Source organism: Podarcis bocagei, assembly GCF_964188305.1.
Source record: "Podarcis bocagei genome assembly, chromosome: Z".
Lineage (NCBI taxonomy): Eukaryota > Metazoa > Chordata > Lepidosauria > Squamata > Lacertidae > Podarcis > Podarcis bocagei.
Window position 1 is genome coordinate 27,479,150 of NC_138140.1, and position 21,503 is coordinate 27,500,652.

The 21,503-nt window shown below is 44.4% G+C and overlaps 1 long non-coding RNA gene across 2 annotated transcripts; it reads left to right on the top strand.

Moving 5' to 3' along the window:
* Positions 1 to 9,108: 9,108 nt before the first annotated feature.
* LOC308578825 lies at positions 9,109 to 19,018 on the top strand. Of its 2 annotated transcripts, none has more exons than XR_014004145.1 (4): positions 9,109 to 10,070; positions 10,733 to 10,851; positions 12,573 to 12,789; positions 17,886 to 19,018. It is a non-coding gene; the product is annotated as an uncharacterized lncRNA (long non-coding RNA). The 2 variants fall into 2 exon arrangements; XR_014004146.1 differs by lacking the exon at positions 17,886 to 19,018 and adding an exon at positions 13,192 to 13,443.
* Positions 19,019 to 21,503: the final 2,485 nt, after the last annotated feature.

Consider the following 21,503-nt stretch of genomic DNA (forward strand, 5'->3'; position numbering starts at 1 on the left):
GGGGTGAGCATTATTGAGTGAGGGATTCTTTTGTCTTGCTGCTAATGCATTAGGCATACTTAGGAGCAACCTGCCACTCTCATTAAGAAGTGACCAGCAGAATCGCCTAAGTTTATAGTCTAGCTAGCAGATGAAAAAACCATTTTTTAATAAATAAAAATAAAATATTATTGTTGAGGCATGATTTTAAGGCGCTGTTGAAATTAAAAATGGCTTTTTGAAACAAATGAATAAATGAATGAAATTGCTCTCTCTTGATCAAACACATACAAGCCCTCCTGGTCTCTTCTTTGAAGATAAAAATCGCAACTGGCAACACAGTCACTCTGTGTTCTGCATGCTTTTTGGATGAACAGATTGCCCCATCCAGCTCCCCTTTCTCTGGGCCTCATGTTATAGCAGGCAGCATATGTTAAGAAGAAAAGAAAACACAACTCCCTGCTACATGGCAGCAAGTCATACCAGCAGTAAATAAACAAGGCACATTATCCAAACACGGTCAGGGCTGTTGCAACATTTTTTTAACATAATAACTGCTTAAAAGAGGCCTCTGCTGTGAAAGACCTCATTGGACCTAGACTATGGTAAATGCTTGCGCTGGTAGTTTGGCTCAGAACTCAGCAGCTCTGACCGAGCTAGTAGGCAAAACCGTCAGCACTGAAACACCCCACAGGGCCCTCTCTTCCAGGGCTGATCAACAACTTGGCTAAAACAACAAGGCACTTAAGCTGCTTGCTGACTGGGAAACGTTATTGTTCTGCAATAGCGGGGAGGTTTGAATTTAGCTGCTCAGTGAAGAGAAAGAAGAGTTTGGATTTGAGTTTAAAGCAGCTAGTAATTAAACCTGGTGTTTTCCATCAGAGATGTTCAAACTGCTCTGAAGAAGCCTGGGCAATGCATCCTTGAGCTCTTAGGAAGGATTGCTCCAGGAGAATTTCAGGAATAACCAATACATTTATCCGAAAAGGAACATTTTGCTTGGCTGCTTGTACCAAATATTGGCATGCGTGCCATAATGCTAAAGTTATTCAGGTTTCCATTCTGTCTCCTAGCTCTCTAGAAGTTAATATACCCAATACAATAACTATACACTCAATGCTAGCCTGCATTGCAAAACAGCAAAGCTGAATTGGGTGGAGGCAATTTACCGGTACTACAGAGAAGGAACAACAACGGAGTACAATGGTGCCCCGCAAGACGAATGCCTCGCAAGACGAAAAACTCGCTAGACGAAAGAGTTTTCCGTTTTGGAGGTGCTTCGCAAAACAAATCTCCTATGGGCTTGCTTCGCAAGACGAAAATGTCTTGCGAGTTCCTGCGGTTTTTTTTCCCCTTTCCCCCCTTTTTTCTAAGCCGATAAGCCGCTAAAAGCCGCTAATAGTGCTAATCCGCTAATCCGTCAATGGGCTTGCTTCGCAAGACGAAAAAACCGCTAGACGAAGAGACTCACAGAACGGATTCTTTTTGTCTTGCGAGGCACCACTGTAAGTGCTTCACCCAGGAGTGACTAACCCCCAGATTGTGGGCTTTGTCTAGCCTCTGAAGCATATTTTTCCAGACCTGCAAGATCCAAAACAATTAAAACAAAAACACAAAGTGCTTGAGTGAGTGGAACCTGGTGGCTGTATCCATGCCATCAGATTGTGATCCTAAACATGTGACTCTCTAAGCCTCTCTCTGTAGCCCTCAGAATTCCAGCGCCAGCCTCTCCCCAAGAAACAAGTCTACTGTCCAATGGTAAAATGCACATTAGTTTGACCCACTTTCACATCTGGTCCTGCCCACCACTGGCATGTGGCCCCTGGAAGGTTGCCCAGTAAAGAATGTGGCCCTAGGGATGATAAAGGTACCTCGCCCTTGATTTGAATGGAGAGGGATTTATAACCCATCTTTGGGAGGATATGTTCTCTCTCTCTCTCTCTCTCTCTCTCTCTCTCTCTCTCTCTCTCTCTGTGTGTGTGTGTGTGTGAGAGAGAGAGAGAGAGAGAGAGAGAGAGAGAGAGAGAGAGAGAGAGAGTGTATGACCATACCCACTGCTGGTATATATGCCCCCCAGAGGGTAAACTAAAGATGAACAAAACCAAAGGGTCAACCAAACGTTGGCAACCTCACCCAGGCTTAACCCTGATATAGCCTGCCACAGAGCTTGTGCTTTGCTGCTGAGCTTCGGTCTTTCTCCAAATGCACAGCCGCAGTGAGCCCCTGGCAGACACCCTAGGGTTCTACGGCAGGCAAGGCAACATGGGATGTTTTCCCTGAAGGTATAATACTGGAAACTTGCCATTCTGTAGCATCATGTGTAGGTTGCTGGGCAAGTTTGCCTGTGCAGGGACTGCCATATTTCTACATACATGTTTTTCCAACAGTATGGCCAACATGTCTTCCTGCTTAAGCATCCACAGAATCTTTGGTGAGGGAGGAGGATGGGGAGAAAACCAATGGGTACCACCTCTGGCTCCACTCTTGGCTGCCCCACCAGGTCCCCAGCAGCCAGCACTGAGTTGCAACATGCGGTGCTCAGGTTTGCTGTTAATGCCCATTTTACAGATGGGGAATGCTGAAGCCGAAACATAGGGCCCAAGGTTGCACACTTGAGTTTGTGGCAGAGGTAGGACTTGAACTCAGGCTTTCCAGCACATGGTGGTTCGCTTCCTCAGTCTGTGGGGCTAAAATGTATACCTTATGTTATATCAAAAATCTTGGACAAATTGTCTCTTAGTACCAGGTTAGGAAGAGCTTTTCCAACTGAACTAGTTTGTTGATCCGTCTAGCTCAGCAGTGGCTTTTCCTGGTCTTGGACAGAAGTACAGTGATACCTCGGGTTACATACGCTTCAGGTTACAGACTCCGCTAACCCAGAAATAGTACCTCGGGTTAAGAACTTTGCTTCAGGATGAGAACAGAAATCGTGCTCCGGCGGCACGGCAGCAGCAGGAGGCCCCATTAGCTAAAGTGGTGCTTCAGGTTAAGAACAGTTTTAGGTTAAGAATGGACCTCTGGAACGAATTAAGTACTTAACCCGAGGTACCACTGTATGTCTTTCCAAGTGCTACCTGGAATTTGAATCTGGGACCTCCTGCATGCTGCCCCTGCCTTTGCAAGACATAGGGCTCTGCTCTCTGGCTCTGTTCCTCTGCCTACTTTCTTGATGGGAGTGGAAAAGAGAGACCGTAAAAGCATCATCTTGCCTGAAGGCTCCTCTCCTAATAACAAAATTATTTCCACTGTTACTGAAAGCAGCAAACTCTTTGAAAAGCTGCCATTTGGAAGAAAAGAGTTCTCTGTGTTGCACATTTTTGTGAAAGGGGAGAAAGACTGTGTAATTTTTACCGGTATATCTTCCTGAGATTTTCTTCAGAGGCAGAAAAGATGGATAGTAGTAGCAAGATGGTCAAAATAACATCCTCAAATGTTATTTCCCGTTGACTAATAATACCTCCCTTTTAAAGAAATATGTAAATATATAAATATATCTAAATATACTGTCCACTATGATAATAAAAATGATGGTGGGCTAGAATGTGTTATTGCATTTTGTATATATTTTGAAATCACCTTTGGTTCAGCAACAGTGTCCTGAATTAATTTGTAGCTGTATTAGAATAATAGTATATGTAATAAGGTGGGCCAGATATTTATCTTGCAACCTTCCTCTAAACATTTTTTACATGGAAAGAACAAACATTGCTGACGTTTATCTCATCTTCTTATTGGCCAATATATACTGTAATGTGTTCTTACCAAAATGGGATAATTAATGTGAATTAGTTGCTCCTTTGTAAATTTCTCAAGGTTCTTCACACTATGCTTGTGGTTATAAAACCAGGGATGGTAGTTACTGTAAAATCATTCACATTCTTACATTATATGAAAAGGCCCAAACATATGTTTGTAACTATAAGCATACTGTGATTGGTTGGATATTGATGAAAATACTCAGTGGCAAACTGGCAACTGTTTGCCTTTTGAAGATAAGATATAATGTAATGATGAATGTGCCACTGTTGTGATTTATTTTTTTTTAAGTTCATCAACCATGCTTTGATGTAGCATGATTAAATTAACTAATGGCCAAAAATATAGCTGAGATTTAGACTACTGGGTATATTTGGACATTTATACTTGTACTGTAGGAAAAGGGGCATGGGCCTAGCAACCACAATTTTTGGCCGCTGAAGCCAGCCCAAAAAACTATGCAGCCCTGTTTAAAATACCCAGAATGTGTTTGCCAAGGAATGCCAACCTAGGTGTTTCAGTGGCTCTCTTTAGCATTCATGCCATGGGCCTTTGTCTGGAGGCCTGCTTTATAACAGCTATAGGAGCTTTATGTTCGCAGGCAGAACAGCTGAATGAGAGCCAGTGTAGTGCAGTGGTTAGCATTGCAGACAAGGATCTGGGAGAATAGGGTTCAAATCCCCACTCAGCCTTAAAGCTCACTAGGTAACCTTGGGCCAGTCACTGCCTCTCAGCCTGACTTACTTAACCAAGGTGATAAAGGGTCAAGTCTTATGAGGAATGGTTGAGGGAGCTGCATAAGCTTAGCCTGAAGAGGAGGAGACTGAGAGGAGATACAATAGCCATCTTCAAATATCTACAGGTCTGTCACATGGATGATGGTGCAAGCTTGTTTTCTCCTCCTGAGGGTAGGACTCAAACCAGTGGATTCAAGTTACAAGAAAGAAAGAACTTTCTGATGCTAAGAACTGTTTGACAGTGGACCCTCAGATGGTGGTGAACTCTCCTTCATTGGAGGGTAATCAGAAGTTTGGGATAGAGAACGTCAACAGATTTTCCTGTTGATTTTCTATAACCTCTTGGAATTGATGCTTGCTGCACAGGGCACCTTCCTCTTCCCCCAGTGCCATCTGTAAGCCATGCAAAGAACCTGGTTTTTGTGGATTGTGAACCAGTTACGTTACTTGTAGGTCATCAATGGATCATAGGCAGACATGCTGTTCAAGACCAGGCATGGTCTTTCAGATTGCGGGGTGGGGGATCGTCATCAAAAGTTAGTTCAGATCTGCAACAACTGAAGTTTAGATGCCCGTTGCTTGGGTAAATTCAAGATTCAATAGTTAAAAAGCAAGTAGTATATTATTTTAAGGGCAATTGTTGTGGCATCTTAATAACTATAGCAATGTTATTGGCATAGGTCAAACATGCTTTTCAAGCCTTTGAAATGAATATATAGTGGTACCTCGGGTTACGAACTTAGTTCCTTCCAGAGGTCCGTTCTTAACCCGAAACCGTTCTTAACCTGAGGCGCACTTTCACTAATGAGGCCTCCTGCTGCTGCTGCTGCATTCTCATCCTGGAGCAAAGTTCTCAACCTGAGGTACTACTTCCAGGTTAGTGGAGTTTGTAACTCAAAGTGTTTATAACCCAAAGTGTTTGTAACCCAAGGTACCACTGTATTAATGTTTATAGTACCTGTACCCATCTGCAATAGCCCCCTTATCCCTTGCTTGGGTGGGAAAGCAATTAGCCTCCTCTCCAGTCGCCTCAATATGTCACTGCTATGGTCAACAATCAGAACAAAACCCAAGAGCCCAACCAGACCAGATGACAACCCTGGGCAATTGTACACTAAAGGTTTGTCATATGCTGTGCATGTTCCCTTAGTTACCCACAATATCAGAGTAGCTAAACTGGGCTGCTTGGAGCTATGGGTTCTATTTTGGGCTGGACTTATCTTGTACTGCATAGCCAAGGGCATGCTATGCTATGGGAGGGGCTGTGGCTCAGTGGTAGAGCATTTGTTATACACACAGAAGGTCCAAAGTTCAATCCCTGGCATCTCCAGGTAAGGCTGGGAAGGACTGCTGCCTAAAACCCTTGAAGAGTGACTGCCAGACAGTGTTGGCCATTGGTTCTCCAAGGGTGTGGTTGGTGTGCCACAATGGTGTGGCAGGAGAGGATTGCAAGTGTGGCAGGAAGATTCAAGGACAATCAAAGTAATGTTTAAACATTTCATTTGTGTTGATGAGGAGATCCCTAGTACAGAAAAGAGTAATAATTTTCCTTTTAATGTTTTTAGAAAGAAAGATGCTTTGTGCGAGGATACTGAGCTACAACCTAAAAATCGTTCTCCACCCGAAGCTCCAAGTGGTACCTCAAGGTTCCTTTGCCTTATTTTGCTGCAGGTCTGACCAGGACTTGGCTCCTCTCCTGGCTAAATGGATGCCATAAGACGGGGCCTAACACCAGCACTCTCAAGTAGCTGCCAGGCCTCGATGCCCCGTTAGAGGCTACTGCTGATGCTCTGGAACCCACCTTGGAAAAACATCTGTGGCTTGGTCCCCTTTTAGAAGCAAAAAATCCAGAACTATTATTCTGTGATTCATATTATATGTAAAATAAAACCTGATATAAATTGCAGTCAAGTTACAGTCTACAGAGTCTGAAGCATGTGCCTGAAGAATGGGGAATCTTTTTCAGCCTGAAGGCTATACTTCCCTTTTGGCAAATATAAATTTCTACACACATTCCCACAACTCTTCTCTTTCTCCATCCAGGCAAGCAAGAAGCATTGCCAGACTTCAAGGATACATTCCAGCCAGGCAAAAACATAAGAGGAGGGTACAGATGAGGAGGGGTGTGTGGGGAATACCGGGGGCTGGATAGAGCAGTCTAGAGAGCCACATTTGGCCCAGTGTCTGAGGTTCCTAACCATTGATGTACCTAATACTCCCACAAACTTCTCAGTGGTAGGCCCTAGCATTTGCAAACCAGCCTGAGAAAGGCTCCTGTCTGAATGAAACCCTGCGAAGCTGCTGCCACTCAGTGTATTAACAATGAGGTGAAGAAGGAAGGGGAGATTCAATTTATATCCCACCCTTCTTCCTGAAGGAGCCCAGGGTGGCAGATACAGCAACAATAAAATGGTTAAAAAGAAACCCAGCAACCTAGAAACAGTTTGGAAAGATTAAAAAAAACACCACAGTTTAAAATGTTCTAAAAACATGGTAAAAACATTCTCAGCCAGTGATCTCAAAGTTGCCAGGAACAGTGTCTTTCAGCCATCAAATGCCTTGGTAAACAGGAATGTTTTTAAATTCCTTCTGAAAGTCAATAATGAGGGAGACAGACGCACTTCACCAGGGAGGGCATTCCACAAACAGGGAACCACCACTGAGAATTAGCATTGCCAGGTCATGAGTATTCAAGACCCTGAGATTTCAGGGCCCAAACCTGAAACCTTGGTTAGCCTCTGGTGATGTCATGGGGTGGGCCCTGGAGTTAATTGGGAGGAAAGCAAGGTGGGGCAGAAACCCTGCACCCCAAGTATCTGTGCTATAATTTGCATTTGGACTGAAGCTTGCAAGCTGTAGGTGCAATCTTCTTTATACATCATCATCATCATTTATTGGCCCTCTTGCTCCCCTGCCCTCCACCTGCCACCTGGAGGGGCCAGGTAAACCTGAAGACTTTAGGTCTGGCCTGGAGGTCTGGCAATCCACCAACAAGCCCTTGCCACCAACTGTAGTCTGTGATGGCTGATATCAACCGAGGAGTGGGGGCTGCCTGCCCTCAGCCCTTTGTTGCTCTCCCTCTAGTCTGCCAAGCGCCACCCACCTTTTTCCTCTGCCCAGCTGATCAACCTTTGCTGAGCAATGGGGAGAAAATCGCTGCTCCCACAACCACTCAGAGCAACGCAGCAACCGTGATCTTGTATACACTGGAAGTGTTGCGGTGGGAGAGGCATTACCCATTTTAATGCATAAAAGTTGTGCAGTGTACATATTATTATTATCATTATTAATTGCATTTATATCCAATATTTTTCTCCAAGAAGCTCAATATGGCTTATTGCTCTCCCTCTGCTCATTTAATCCCCACAACAACCCTGTGATGTAGGTTACACTGAGAAGCAATGACTGGCCCCCAAGGTCACCCAGTGAGCTGCATGACTGAGTGGGGATTCGAACCAGGTCCCATGCTCAATTTATCACCAGCATACACATTCATGGCTTTAGTCTGCATGCAACCACATGTTTTCCATGCTGTATCCTGTTATTAGCCTCAATATTTAAAGTTTCTCTCTAGTGTCCCACATGCTTAGAGGCACACCAGTTCTGCTAACAAAAGCAATGGGACTTGAATGCATATCACGTTAAATCTACAGGATAACAAATTTGTGAAAGACAGCCTTATGGCCTGCTCACATAGAGGACAATTTGATTTATTCAGGCTAAATTTTAGCTTTGATTTTTTTTTTGGGGGGGGGAATAAAAGGTCAGGCTGTATGAAAGTATCTTAATCCAATTCTCAAATAATATAATGTTTGATATGCTTAACATGCAGTATGTTGGTGATCCCTACAACAACCTTGCAAGTTAGGTCATTACTGCTAATAATGCAGGGGCTGAGGATGAAGGGGTGGGGTTCTCTGTTGGGTTTGTGGCACAAGTCAGATTTGGCCTGGGAACTTTGAATCACAATTGGTATAATCTTTAAACTGAATGTTAACTTGTTAAAATAATTATGTTTATTTTTAAAACACAGCTTTGGTGTTTTGGATTTTCTTTATGTATATTTTGCAGTCTCAGGGCCTTAAAGACAACCTTGAGGCTCATTCGTGATTTCAAGGTGTGGTTTTGCTGTGAATGGGGAGTGTGTGTTCCACCAAACAGAAGGGCAAAAAAATGTTCCAGGCCGAATGGAACAAGCTTCCCCCAAATGGCTCCTCTCGAAAGCAAGATCTTTGAAACTCATGTGGGTCTGTGACTCATGCTGTTAGCATGCTTACTCGGAAATACCATACACTTTACATAACAAAGTGGATCTGTATACACATATAGAAATGTAGGACTATGAAAAGAAAAGATACACCTTTGTAATCTGAAGTTGTTTGTGGACTCCACCAGCCCAGTTATCTTGGATCTATGCACATCCTGACATTTGCAAGGAGAAGGAGATGGAAACTTTTCAGGTTGGACAAATATGTGGCTTTCCCTCCCCCCACCACCATGGCTCGTTTTTTTTAAAGCAAACACGTTCCTTTATTTTCTCTTGCAAGCTCAGGAGTTAATGGGGCAAGGAGTAGATTGTTTTATTTTTAGGCACAACAAAAAGCTGTATGATTTAGAAACAAACAAACAAACCCTTCCCAATGCCCTTCAAAAATGGGGAAACTGTTACAGACGTTGACCTAAAAATCTTGAGCTATAGCTCTTCCAAGCAACACATCTCAGCCATCAGGGCCATCCCAGTTTATTTTGCCACCTGAGGCAAAGGACAAGTTCCTCCCTCACAGTCACACCAAGAGAAGTTTACCATGTAGACAGGGCAAACTTCCTTCAGTGCTGAGGGCAGAATGTCCTCCACTGCACCCGAAGGCAGCAGGCCACATTACGGTACACAAGGCCCTGTATCTTCCAGTTCCTGGCCCTGGCCCCCTGCCCTCCAGCATCTGCTGCCTAAGGCAGCTGCTTCATGCTACCGAATGGTAGGGCAAGCACCCTCAGCCATCTTTCTCTATCCCTCCAGATGTGTATGTGCTATACATAAATTTCCCCCATGAATCCTGGGAACTATAGTTTGTGAGGTAAAAGGTAAAGGACCCTTGGACGGTTAGGTCCAGTAAAAGGCGACTATGGGATGCGGCACTCATCTTGCTTCAGGCTGAGGGAGCCAGCGTTTGTCTACTGACAGCTTTCTGGGTCATGTGGCCAGCATGACTAAACTGCTTCTGCTGCAACAGAACACTGTGACGGAAACCAGAGCAAATGGAATGCTGTTTACCTTTCCCGCTGCAGCAGTACTTATTTATCTACTTATACTGGCATGATTTCGAACTGCTAGGTTGGCAGAAGCTGGGACAGAGCAATGGGAGCTCACACCGGATGCACGGATTCAAATCGAGCCCAAGAGGTGCAGTGGTTTGGACCACAGGAGCTACTTGCATCATGGTCCCCTCTCTCAGCCTAATAAGAATAATTATGGGTGAGATTCAATGTAGCATCAGCACAAGAACTGGGACAAGTTGTAGTTCCCAGCCGGGCTGGCCCAAGACATTTGGGCACCTGAGGCAAACCACAAAATGGCACTCCACCCACCAAGGAAAAGAGGTGAGTGAATACTGTATCTACACCAGGAAGAAGGGTGGGTGTGGGGGGTTGGTGTTAAGATCCACATTGGGAATGGAGCGGGGGACAGGAATCAAATCAACCTTATCTGATGGCTGAAATGGGAATCAGATGCAAGGGGAAGAGGCCTGCTCTGAATCATGCTGGGCAGTTGCAGAGCCCAGGAGACCCCAGAGGATAGCCCTGCCATTTCCTCCCAAAAGGTGGGAGAGAACCTGCAGTACCTCATACTCACTGAGAGGGCAGCAGGTGAGTGAGTGGGAAACTCTCTGGAAAATAAACATGAACTTTACAGCATGCTACACCATTAAAGAAAACATGTTAAAGATGCAATATTTAAAGATGCATGTTAAAGATGCAATATAGATGGTATCTCACCCCATCAAGACTCTTGATACAAAGATGTATAAAAACATAGCGAACAACTGTTGACAGTGCGGGGAAGGAGAGATGCGGGGAAGGTGAAGGAGAGATGTAGATGTGGGGGACATGCAGAAAGATTAGAGTGTTTTGGAATCTCATTTATGATGAGCTGAAAAAGATCTTTAAGTCAACATTCTTAAAAAAGCCAGAAGCCTTTCTGCTTGGAATTTTAGGTAAAGACATTCCAAAAAATCTAAGAGAATTTTTTCTATATGCTACAGCTGCAGCCCGAACACTTACCGCAATGAATTGGAAGGGGGAAAAGATCCAACCATAGCAGATTGGCAGTGCAAATTACTGGAATATGAGGAAATGGCGCAATTGGCTAACAGACTAAGAGGTAATACAAGACAATCATTTATTCAAAAATGGGATATGCATAATAGATATCTACAGAATAATAACAGTGGTACAATATCTATCGCAGCATTAGAATGACCCTTGTCTAAACGAACTGTTAAGAAACAAGTAAAAAGGTACGAATTGTTGTAAGAAGGTATTAGAAAATACAGAAAGAGTAAGGTTATAATGATAAGTACATTCATCACCAGAAAGGTTATATGCATCAGGAAATGATAGGAAGTCTTTTCTATGTTAGCAAAAGAGATTGTATAAATTTAATTTAAATTTAATTTTTATAAACATATATAAGATTATCAGTACATGACTGTTTTCATCTTGTTATATTGTGTATGTTATCTATGTATTTCAGTAAAGCATTTAAACTGTGGGGAGGGGGACAGCAGGTCCACACACTCCAAGGAGTGCATCACAGCTGTTGGTGCCAATGTGGCAGTAACATAAGCAGGCAATGCTTTCCTTGGAGGCCAGTTCTGCTGCCTCTGTGGATCCTGCTGCCTAAGGCAGTCACCTCATCTTGCCTTATGGGTGGGCCAGCCCTAGTTTTCAGGATTATTTCGGGGAAAGTAATGTGCTTTAAATGTGCTTCAATTGAGCAGCCTCTGAGTGCTTCCAGACGGGGAGCTTAATTTGTAAACAGGGAGTTGAGATACTGCAAATGACACATAAGTGACAGGCTAGTTTGTTTTTTTACTTACCAGATTTCCCCCTTGAAAGGGTGAATCTAGAATGAAATGTGGAGAAAATGCAGGGTGGGATTTTGATGCTGCTGGCATTATGGGGACTCTGTGAAAAACTTGCATGCAAGAGAAGCACTAATCCCACAATAAAACACCTTCCTGGATGTTTCCCTTTCATGCACATTCACACTTGCAACCCACCCCTAAACCTTTCCTCTGGCTGCTGCTCCATCCTCAGGCCAGACGCGAGTGGCGCTGTGGTCTAAACCACAGAGCCTAGGACTTGCCGATCAGAAGGTCGGCAGTTCAAATCCCCGCGACAGGGTGAGCTCCCGTTGCTCAGTCCCTGCTCCTGCCAACCTAGCAGTTCAAAAGCACGTCAAACTGCAAGTAGATAAATAGGTACTGCTCCAGCGGGAAGGTAAATGGCATTTTGGTGTGCTGCTCTGGTTCGCCAGAAGCATCTTCGTCATGCTGGCCACATGACCCAGAAGCTGTACGCCGGCTCCTTCGGCCAGTAAAGCAAGATGAACGCCGCAACCTCAGAGTCGTCAGGGGTCATTTTAGCTTTACCGTACCATCCTCAGGCAGCATGAGGTTCACAGTGCTGGAACTGGGCCCCTCTTTTGTGGGTGCTCTAATCTGAGCACTGGGCAGCCAGGTTGGGAAAGCCCACTATTTTAAGTCCTCACAATGCTATATTGTGGCAGCTCTCTCTGAGTGCTTCTACAGCCACTGCCACCAATAAGCTCACATCAAGCAGGGGCAAGCAGGCGGGCGGCGGTGACTGTGGCAGGGTGGGGTGTCCTGGATTATTATTTTCTAATTAACTTTTTGGGAAGCCTGAAATTATTATTATCATTGTTATTATGTTCTTTTTGCAAAAATGTTATTGTTTTATATGTTTTGTAAACGACTTTGGGGTTGTTTTTTTTGTTTTGTTTTTACAATCAAGCAGTTTGTAAACTGAAATAATAATAACAGCCATTTTCATCATCATTTGTGTCAATAATTATTTCAGCCATCCTGTTCCTGCTTGCAGGCTCATCAGACCTGAGAGTGCATCTAATGCCCACCATTCACATATTGCATTTGTCCAGAACTACTTAATGAAGCCCAGGGGGCCAGATGTCCGAACCCAGAAACAGGCCTGCTGGCAAATCCCTTTAATGTAGCCGAAGCTGCTGCTTTTCTTCTCTTTTGCATCTGGCTCAGGAACTGGCCTGGTTGGGAGAGAGGTAAGCACCTCTAGGTGTTATAAATAGCCCTCAAGGGCACATCTCTGTTATCTTCTGGGTGCCTCCTAAAAACCTTAATTTTTTAACAAGCCTGTTAAGTGGATGGTTGCTATTATTATTATTATTATTATTATTATTATTACTACAGTCTGTAGCAGGATTGGATTTGAAATCTGTATTGGATGTTACTTGGTTTTAACATATGAAATTGCTTTAACCAGTTTTTAATGTATGAAATTGTTTTAGCTTTTTAAATACAATTTATTTATTTATTAAAAAATACTTTTATTGTTAGATCACTTTGAGGTGTTTTAAACAAACAAGCAAACAAACAAACAAATTGTTGATTGCTAATATTGCCCATGGATGCTGCCTGCCTGCTCGTACTTCGTTTATCAACAGCTGGCTGTAGGATCTCCCCTTTCAGCCTGCTCTTTGGAGAGAGAAATCAGTTCCAGGAGAATTGCAATGAGCTCTGATTCTAGAAGAGGCCAAGTTGATTACACATTCTAGCTTTTGGAACTCTAGTTTCCGACATGAAGACTGACAGTGTGTCAACGTGTGGGGGCAGGCAGAGAGGATCAGCACCGCTTTAGGATCAGCACTGCTTTAAGAGATCCAGAGAAATTTGCTTTTGCTCTAGTCCTTGAAACTAGTGGCTTCTGATCCATTTGTCCATTCATCTGGTAAACAGTCCTGTAAAACAAATGCTTAAGCAACCAGAAACTGAGTCTGTGCTTATGTTTGTGTTCTAGGGCTATAGGAGCCTCCTCTGCCACGTTTCATTTGCAGATGCTACCATCTGGTGGTTAAATGGAGTCATCTGTGTAAACAAGAGGCGGCTAAACTTTTTTGACCTGAGATCTACATTCTTCCTTTGCCAGCCCTCCGGGAACCATGCCATCTCAGGACTCATTTGCTAATCCCACACTTTTCAATGCAATTCCCCATCATTTTTCTAGCTGCAAGAAGTCTCTTTTTTTTTAGGGTGGGTTTGTTACACTAGGGGGGCAGAGCACATTAATCCACTTTAAATGTGCAAGTCTAAAATTCCTTCCAAGTGATATATAAATTTATTTGAAAGTATAATCTAACTGATAGTAATGTGAAATGGTTTTCTAACTCTATTACAGTGCTACCTCAGGTTACAAACAGTTCGGGTTACAAACGCTTTGGGTTACGAACTCCGCTAACCCGGAAGTAGTTGCTCCGGCTTGCGAACTTTGCCCCAGGATGAGAATGGAAATCGCATGGCAATGGCCCCATTAGCAAAAGCGCGTCTCAGGTTAAGAATGGTTTCAGGTTAAGAACGGACCTCCAAAACTTATTAAGTTCATAACCCGAGGTACCACTGTATATGCCACTGTTTTGTGGCAGGGGTGCCAACTTGAATAAAATATTGGGGGGGGGAGGTGCACGTACACCATTTGAATGGCAATGCCCATCAACTTGGGGGTGGGCTCAAATATTTTATTGGGGGGCAAAGACCCCTCTACTGCTAGGAGTTGGTTCCTATGTTCTGTGTCAGCTGTGTTAGCAATATCAAAATATCACTCCTCTGTGCTGCTGCTTATGCCCCCTACGCCACCAAACCTCTACCTTCCCTCCCTTGTTTCTTTTTAATTGCTGATGCTGTTCATTTCCAGGTACACCTTTCTTCTCCTTTCTGGGTGGATTTACCTGGGAGGAAGGAATTCTCTTTGTACTCAGTGGACTTTATTTCTGTGTAGGAGTGTCTGAGACTGTGGTTAGTTGTGTTGGTCAGCAAGGACCAACAGGCTGGATTTTCGTCTTTCCCAGTTTACCCGGATTTTCATTTGTAAGATTACTCTAGGGCAGTGTTTTTCAACCACTGTTCCGTGGCACACTAGTGTGCCGCGAGATGTTGCCTGGTGTGCCATGGGAAAAATTGAAAAATTCGAAAGATTTTTAAAAAAATAAATGTCAAATTTTCACCCACTAGGCGGGCGCCGGACTGTGTCCACCCTATTTTCCATCCGTCCTGGGTGGGGATCAGATCGGATGGGATCGGATGAGAGCGGACAGGCGGTCCGCTCTCATCCGATTCCCCATAGAGAGCAGCGGGGCTCTGACATCTCCCTCTCCGCACACAGTGGTGGTGTGCCTCGTGATTTTTTTCATGAAACAAGTGTGCCTTTGCCCCAAAAGGTTGAAAAACACTGCTCTAGGGCACAAAGTTTAGTGCTTGCTTGCTTGTGCATTTCCAAGTGGGGCCTGTTTGTGTGGGAGCAACAAACATCCGCCTGCTTCCAAACAACACACATTCTAATGTGCCAACAAGCCCAAAGCACCGTCCTCTCTCCCTTCTTCTTCAGCTTGCAAAAGCTTTCCTTATTTCTTTTCCTTCTAGTCCTTCCCTCCTGTTGAGTTTGTGTATGTGCACACACACTCATTTTGAGGCATTTAAACCAGCACAGTGTGTGACGCAGCCTAGTAATAACAAAGAAACAATATGGCAAAACCCCAGCAATACACATATAAAAAAGCACCTCTGCACAGTGCATGGATTTCCTTTCTTTCTGCCAGAAGCAGTACAGCAGCGGGAGGTTCAGGGGTATGTGTGTTATGAGCTGCTTAAGCAAAGTCACAGGTGGGATATTCAGAACAGGCAATGTTACACAGAAATTGTGAAGTGTGGGCTTTGTAGAATTGGAATTGTGAACAAATTGTATCGGAATGGAAACAAGGAAGGCTATGGAGCACAAAACAGATTTGGAAAATGTGGATTTCCAGCTGCAGGGTGGATAAACCCTCCCTTTCTCTCTCATACACAAGTACATAGCCCCCTCCTCAGCTGATAGGGAGCTAGAACTACTCCCTGCACATCACATGATTGATCTGATGATGAGGATGGTGCTGACTTCCTTCCCCATCAGGGTCTTGCAGGGTGGGGAACCTCAGACCCTGGGGCCATGGTCTGTGGTGCTCTAGCCTCTTTGCCCAGCCATTAAAACTCTCCCCAGATTACACCCCTCACTGGCTCTCCTTTGCACCCAAGTGTTTCTACCAGGCTGGAATGTGCTGGAACTCTGGTAGTGCCTCTTGCTTGGATGCAAGATAGTGAGCTAACCTACTGCACAAAATTTACATTGTTCCATCTCTAGCCCTGCCCACCGCTGGCATGCAGCCCTCAGAAAGTTGTCTAGAAAGGAATGCAGCCCTTGGAATGACCAGTGTTCCTCCACTCTAGAAAGTTTAAGCCACTCTGAGTGTTTTGTCTACCTCCTCCTCCTCCTCCTTCTTCTTCTTGCCACTGCTGCCAAATGGAGGGTTGCTGTATTTTGAGAAATTTGCTTGGGGCAAAACTATGCCCCAGGCTCCTCATGATCAAGCTTGGCATCTTGAACCCATTATTAGATGTTCGAGAATAGTTTTAACACCTGGTATGCTTCTTTACAGTTCTTGCATACTGTAAATATTGCCCAAAGTGCAATATTTAAGGACTTGGAATTTAAATTTCTTCCAGTCCCTCATTCCTCTCTGTTTAATAATGAATAACTTTATTAAACAAAAAGCACTGTAGCCCAGGAACAGGGGAAGCTGTATTTGTCATTTTAAAAAGGTGTTTGGCTAATGATGCGCAAAGGAAGGCAAGAAGTATACTAGTCCTAAGGCTGACATAATCAGCCCTGAGTGCTCACTGGAAGGACAGATTGTGAAGCTGAGGCTCCGACTCCATGGAAAAGACCCTGATGTTGGGAAAGATGGAGGGCACAAGCAGAAGGGGACGACAGAGGACGAGATGGTTGGACAGTATTCTCAAAGTTACTAGCATGAGTTTGACCAAACTGTGGGAGGCAGTGGCGGACAGGAGTGCCTGGTGTGCTCTGGTCCATGGAGTCATGAAGAGTCGGACACGACTAAACGACTAAACAACAAAAGGCTGACATACTGCACAGAACAGTGTGCTATCTTCCACACACATCTCAAGGTGATGTACAACACATAATAAAAACTAAAAATGGTTAAAAACAATTCAAAGTAGACAACTATGCCAGAGACCAATTCATCATGCTGGGAAAGCTTGTTTTAACAAAGATATCTTCAATTGTTTCCAATGCAAAGAACTTGATGCAAAGTGCCATTGTTTTTATACTGCATCAAAACTGAAACAGGTTGTTCTTGATGGTATCCCAAATCATCTGGGATAACAGAGATAATTCACTAGCCATTAACCAGTAATCAAGAGTTGCAGCCAGGTAATCTTGACTCTGGACTTCATGGTCTCAACAGCAGCATGTGTTTGTGTGTATGTGTGTGTCTTTAGACAACCATGCATATTACTTCAGTGATGAAGCATGCATTTATTAACTACATTCCTGATGTGTTACTGCGAAACTCAAGCCCCAACAAAAATATGTAGTTTTGCACTTTCAACGCATGTAACTATCACAACTACAATAACAACATGAATATCTGGCAACTGCTGTCCCATGAAAAGTTATTTCTTTCTTTCTGTAATGGTCAGAGTTAAGACTTGAGAGGCTGGTATTCTTGCTCCCACTCAGGCATGAAGCTCACATGGTGGCTTTGAGCCAGTTACTGCCTCTTAGCCTTAAACTACCTTACAGGGTTGTTGTGAGGATAAAATGGGGAGTGGGGAGAACCATGTATGCTACCTTGAGCTCCTTGGAGGAAAAGGTGGGGTAGAAACAAAGAAAGTATCCCATTTTTCCTCCCAAATGAGCCCAGTATGGCCAACAGCAAATGATAAAACAACAAAAGCCACTCCCTCGGGGAGGATGCTCAAGAACAGGCATAGGCAAACTCCGGCCCTCAGATCTTTGGGACTACAATTCCTGTCATCCCAAGATAACAGGATGTCCAAAATCTGGAGCTACATGCACCAAGGAAGCTACCCAGCTTTTGGAAAAGGACACCAAATCAAAAGCCCCCAAAATCAAGAAGGCTTGAGCCAGAGAAGAGCCAGCTGCCCTTTATACCCCGTCTGCCAGGCCCAGCAGCACTTGGTAGCACAATGGGGCAGCCAACAATGGCCCAGCCCCAACCCCCCACCATTGCCTTTCCTCCCCCATGGGTTGCAGCACTGTTAACTAACCATTTCTTTCCATCAGGAACCTGAGGGACAGACAGAAGAACAAGACACACACAGCACCACTGCCACAAGCCTGTGTGTGTGGACCTACCACACCAACCTGGAGATGAACCTGCTTGAGTCTCCTAGCCTCCTAGTGAGTACAATCACAAAAAAAGCCACAGCACACACCTGCATATACACACACTTACATCAGGGTTGGCTTAGTTGTAAGTCAGTGCATACCCACAGAGTATTGCCATCAGTCTTTGGCTACTATTGTGCCCAGTACACAAGCTGGGGTCAACAGGGAAGGACCTTAGCTCAATGATAAAAGCATCCTGTTGGCATGCAGAAAGTCCCAGGTTCAACCCTCAGCATCCCCAGATGAGGCTGGCAGAGACCCTTTTCTGAAGCCCTGGAGAGCTGCTGAAACCATGCAAACAATACTAAACTAGACGGGCCAGTGGACTTCCTATGATGTGAATGATCAGTTACACTATATGGCAGTGGTGAGACCTTGTCAACCCTGTGCTGTTATCTAAACTGGCTGTCAATTTGCTGCCAGGCCAGGTTCAAGGTGTTACATAAAGTCCTTAACAATGTGGGGCCAGTTTACCTGTGAGATTGCCTTGCCCCATGTATGTCCACCTGATTGCTTCAGTCTGCAGAACAGGCACTCTTACAGGTGCCACATTATACCTGTTCCATGTCTGCAAGAACTCCCTGCCTGTTGACATCAAGCAGATACCTTCACTGTACTCTCTTTAGCACCTGCTGAAAACATTTTTGTTTAGCCAAGCCTACTCAGATGTTAAGAATGTTGATGTGTTTTTATTCAACCCGAGTACTCTTAAACAAGGATGAAAAAAGGTTGGAGTGGGTTCTACAGGTGGATCTCTGGGTGATTTGCAGTAAATCAAGGGTTTCTGACTTTCCATTGATTAACTGCAACCTAAACTTTTTCCACCTAAACCTAGGCTGTTGTAAGGAAGAAAGCTACCGTATTTTTCCGTTTATAAGATGCCCCCATGTATAAGGACCCCCCCCCCAATTTTGTGGGACTAAACTTTAAGAAAATGAGGGGAGATGGCCCAAAGTTGTTGAGCCTCTCCCCCCACGCAGATGCAGGCAGCAAACACTCCCTAGATTGTTTCCTACGTGTAGCGGCATTGGCTGGTTGGCCGGAGGCCGACTTCCCCTGATGCCACTCTGCGCGGGAAACGATCCAGGGAGTGCTTCCCATGCACAGTGGGATTGGGGCAAGTTGCATTCCCATCAGCCAGTGTCCCCATATCGCTCACTGCGGCATTGGGGGAAGCTGTGAGCCGCCAGCCAGCATTCCCAAATCATTCCCTGCATGCAGTGGCATCAGGAGAAGCTGTGTGCACCCAGCCAGCGCCCCCAGATTGCTCCTTACTCGCTGCGGCATTGGGGGAAGCTGCGCTCCTGCCAACCAGTTGGCTGGCAGGCGTGCCGCTCCCCCCCCCATTATACTATCTGTGTATTGGATGACCCCCATTTTTGGACATGATTTTTTAGTCAAAAAACCTTGTCCAATACATGGAAAAGTATGGTAGTTAGGAGAGAAGTCAGGTGAAAGAACTGTGAGCTCAGTTCACTTCTGCTACTGAGAACAGATACAAAGGCTCAGAAGAACCCTGTTCTTAAATGCAAGGGTGAAACTAGGCTTTATTTCACCTGGCTCAAAGACCCAGTTTTGTGTCACACCCGCAAATATTTGCACACACAGGCTGGAAGCCTCAATGTTGGCCCTCTGGAGGCTTCACCTGGACCAAAAAACCTAGCTACCCCACCTCCCAAGTAGCTATAACACTGCTTTAATGCAAACCACATTAACACTTAGCCTGTGTTGGTGTATCTTGGGCTTCTACAATTAAAACAAACCAGATCTGACAAGCTTGAAATCTACCAACCCTTTTGCCTAGAAGATTAAAGAAAAATGATATTACTGATTTTCACACACACAAGCAAACACACAACACACCAGAGGCTTAAAATGAATGGAATTTCACAAAGCCCTTAAGCAAACTAATAATCGGCACCTTATCTGAGGTGGAAACTTGCCCCATTAGATCCTCGGACCTTTTGGCTTCAAAGAGTTGTCAATACTTTATCTATGTCGGCAGCTAAGATGCGGGGTGGGGGTGGAACGGGACACCAGTTCTATCACTTGGGTCATCTCTGCTTAAATAGATGTAGAGATCTTGTTTCAAGCTACTTTGCCTTTCTCTGCTCTGACTGGAAGTTTACCACATCCATTCCTCTCTCTTTTGCCCAGTCCGTCACATGATTTCTGTTATATCATGTTGGAGATATATCAAACTGTTCCCTGCCCCTTTTTGGGGAGACACCTCTGAAAAATTATGTAAGCTCTTAAGAAGAGGCTGCTGGATCAAGCCAATGGCCCATCTAGGCCAAGCATTCTGTTCTTGTAGGAGCCAACCAGATGCCCAATATGGAAAGCTGACAAGAACCTGAGAGCAACAACACCCTCTGCAATTGTGACTACTAGCAACTGGCATTCAGAGGCATCTTGACACTGGAAGTAGAATATAGCCATCACATCTATTAACCACCAGTAGCCTTGTCCTCCATGAATTCTGAGTTGGTAGCCATCGCTGCCTCCTGTGGGAAGGGGTTCCATAGTTTAGCTATGTACTGTGTCTTCTTTTTGGTAACACATTTCCTTTTTGGAGAGTGCTGTTGCACAAGTAAACCCTAGCACACTTCATTTTGGGTGTGAGGAGGAGAACTCACACACAATATTAAATTACCGATTCCTGATTCAAACAGGGAGCTGACGTGGTGGGCAAAATCATCTTATTCTAGCTGAAGACACACATCTGGCTTGGCTGAGGATCACCAACTTCTGACACTTTCCCTAGCTGGCTAAGGAAACCACAAGGAGGAAAAGTAGACTTATGAGAAATCCCAGGGATGGAGGAAATGCTGCGGCGCTCCTGATGTTGTTGATGGGAGTTGGAGGCAACAACACCTGAAGATCCACAGGTTCCCCATCCCTGAATTAGACCAGTGCAGATTTCTCTCCTACGGCCTAGGCTCATGCCTGCTGCTGTTGCTGCTGCCCAGTCTTCCATAGGAATTGCACTTTGACCCCTCTAGCAGTAGAGATGGATTGCCTGATCCCAGGAAGCTCTGCCAGGACAAGATAAGCAGGTTTTATTTTCCAGTCAAGTATTGTGTGTCCTTATAAGGTCATCTGTGCCTAAAGAATGGGGTAAAAAAGTGGAACCCTTCTCACTGTAAACGAAAACTGGAGAAATACTTGCATATTTTCTCAACTTGCATATTTTCTGAGAATTTGATGAATTTCCTATGATTTGATCACAGCTCTTACACATATACAAAATTCCCCTCAGTTATCATATCCTAAAATTACTTATATATACATATATCTTCACTTATAAGTTTATGCATAAATTGCATTGAGACAGTTGTTTAAAAGGCAATTAATAAATCTGATGATGGTAATGAATTGTATGTTTACTCTGCTTGCAAATTGCTTTTGGACTTTTCCTTGTGATAGTCTTCTGTCTCCTTTATTGCTCACTTTCAGGAAGAATCTGAAACTTTTCCTGTTTATACCCAGGCATTTGATGTCTGAAATATACTG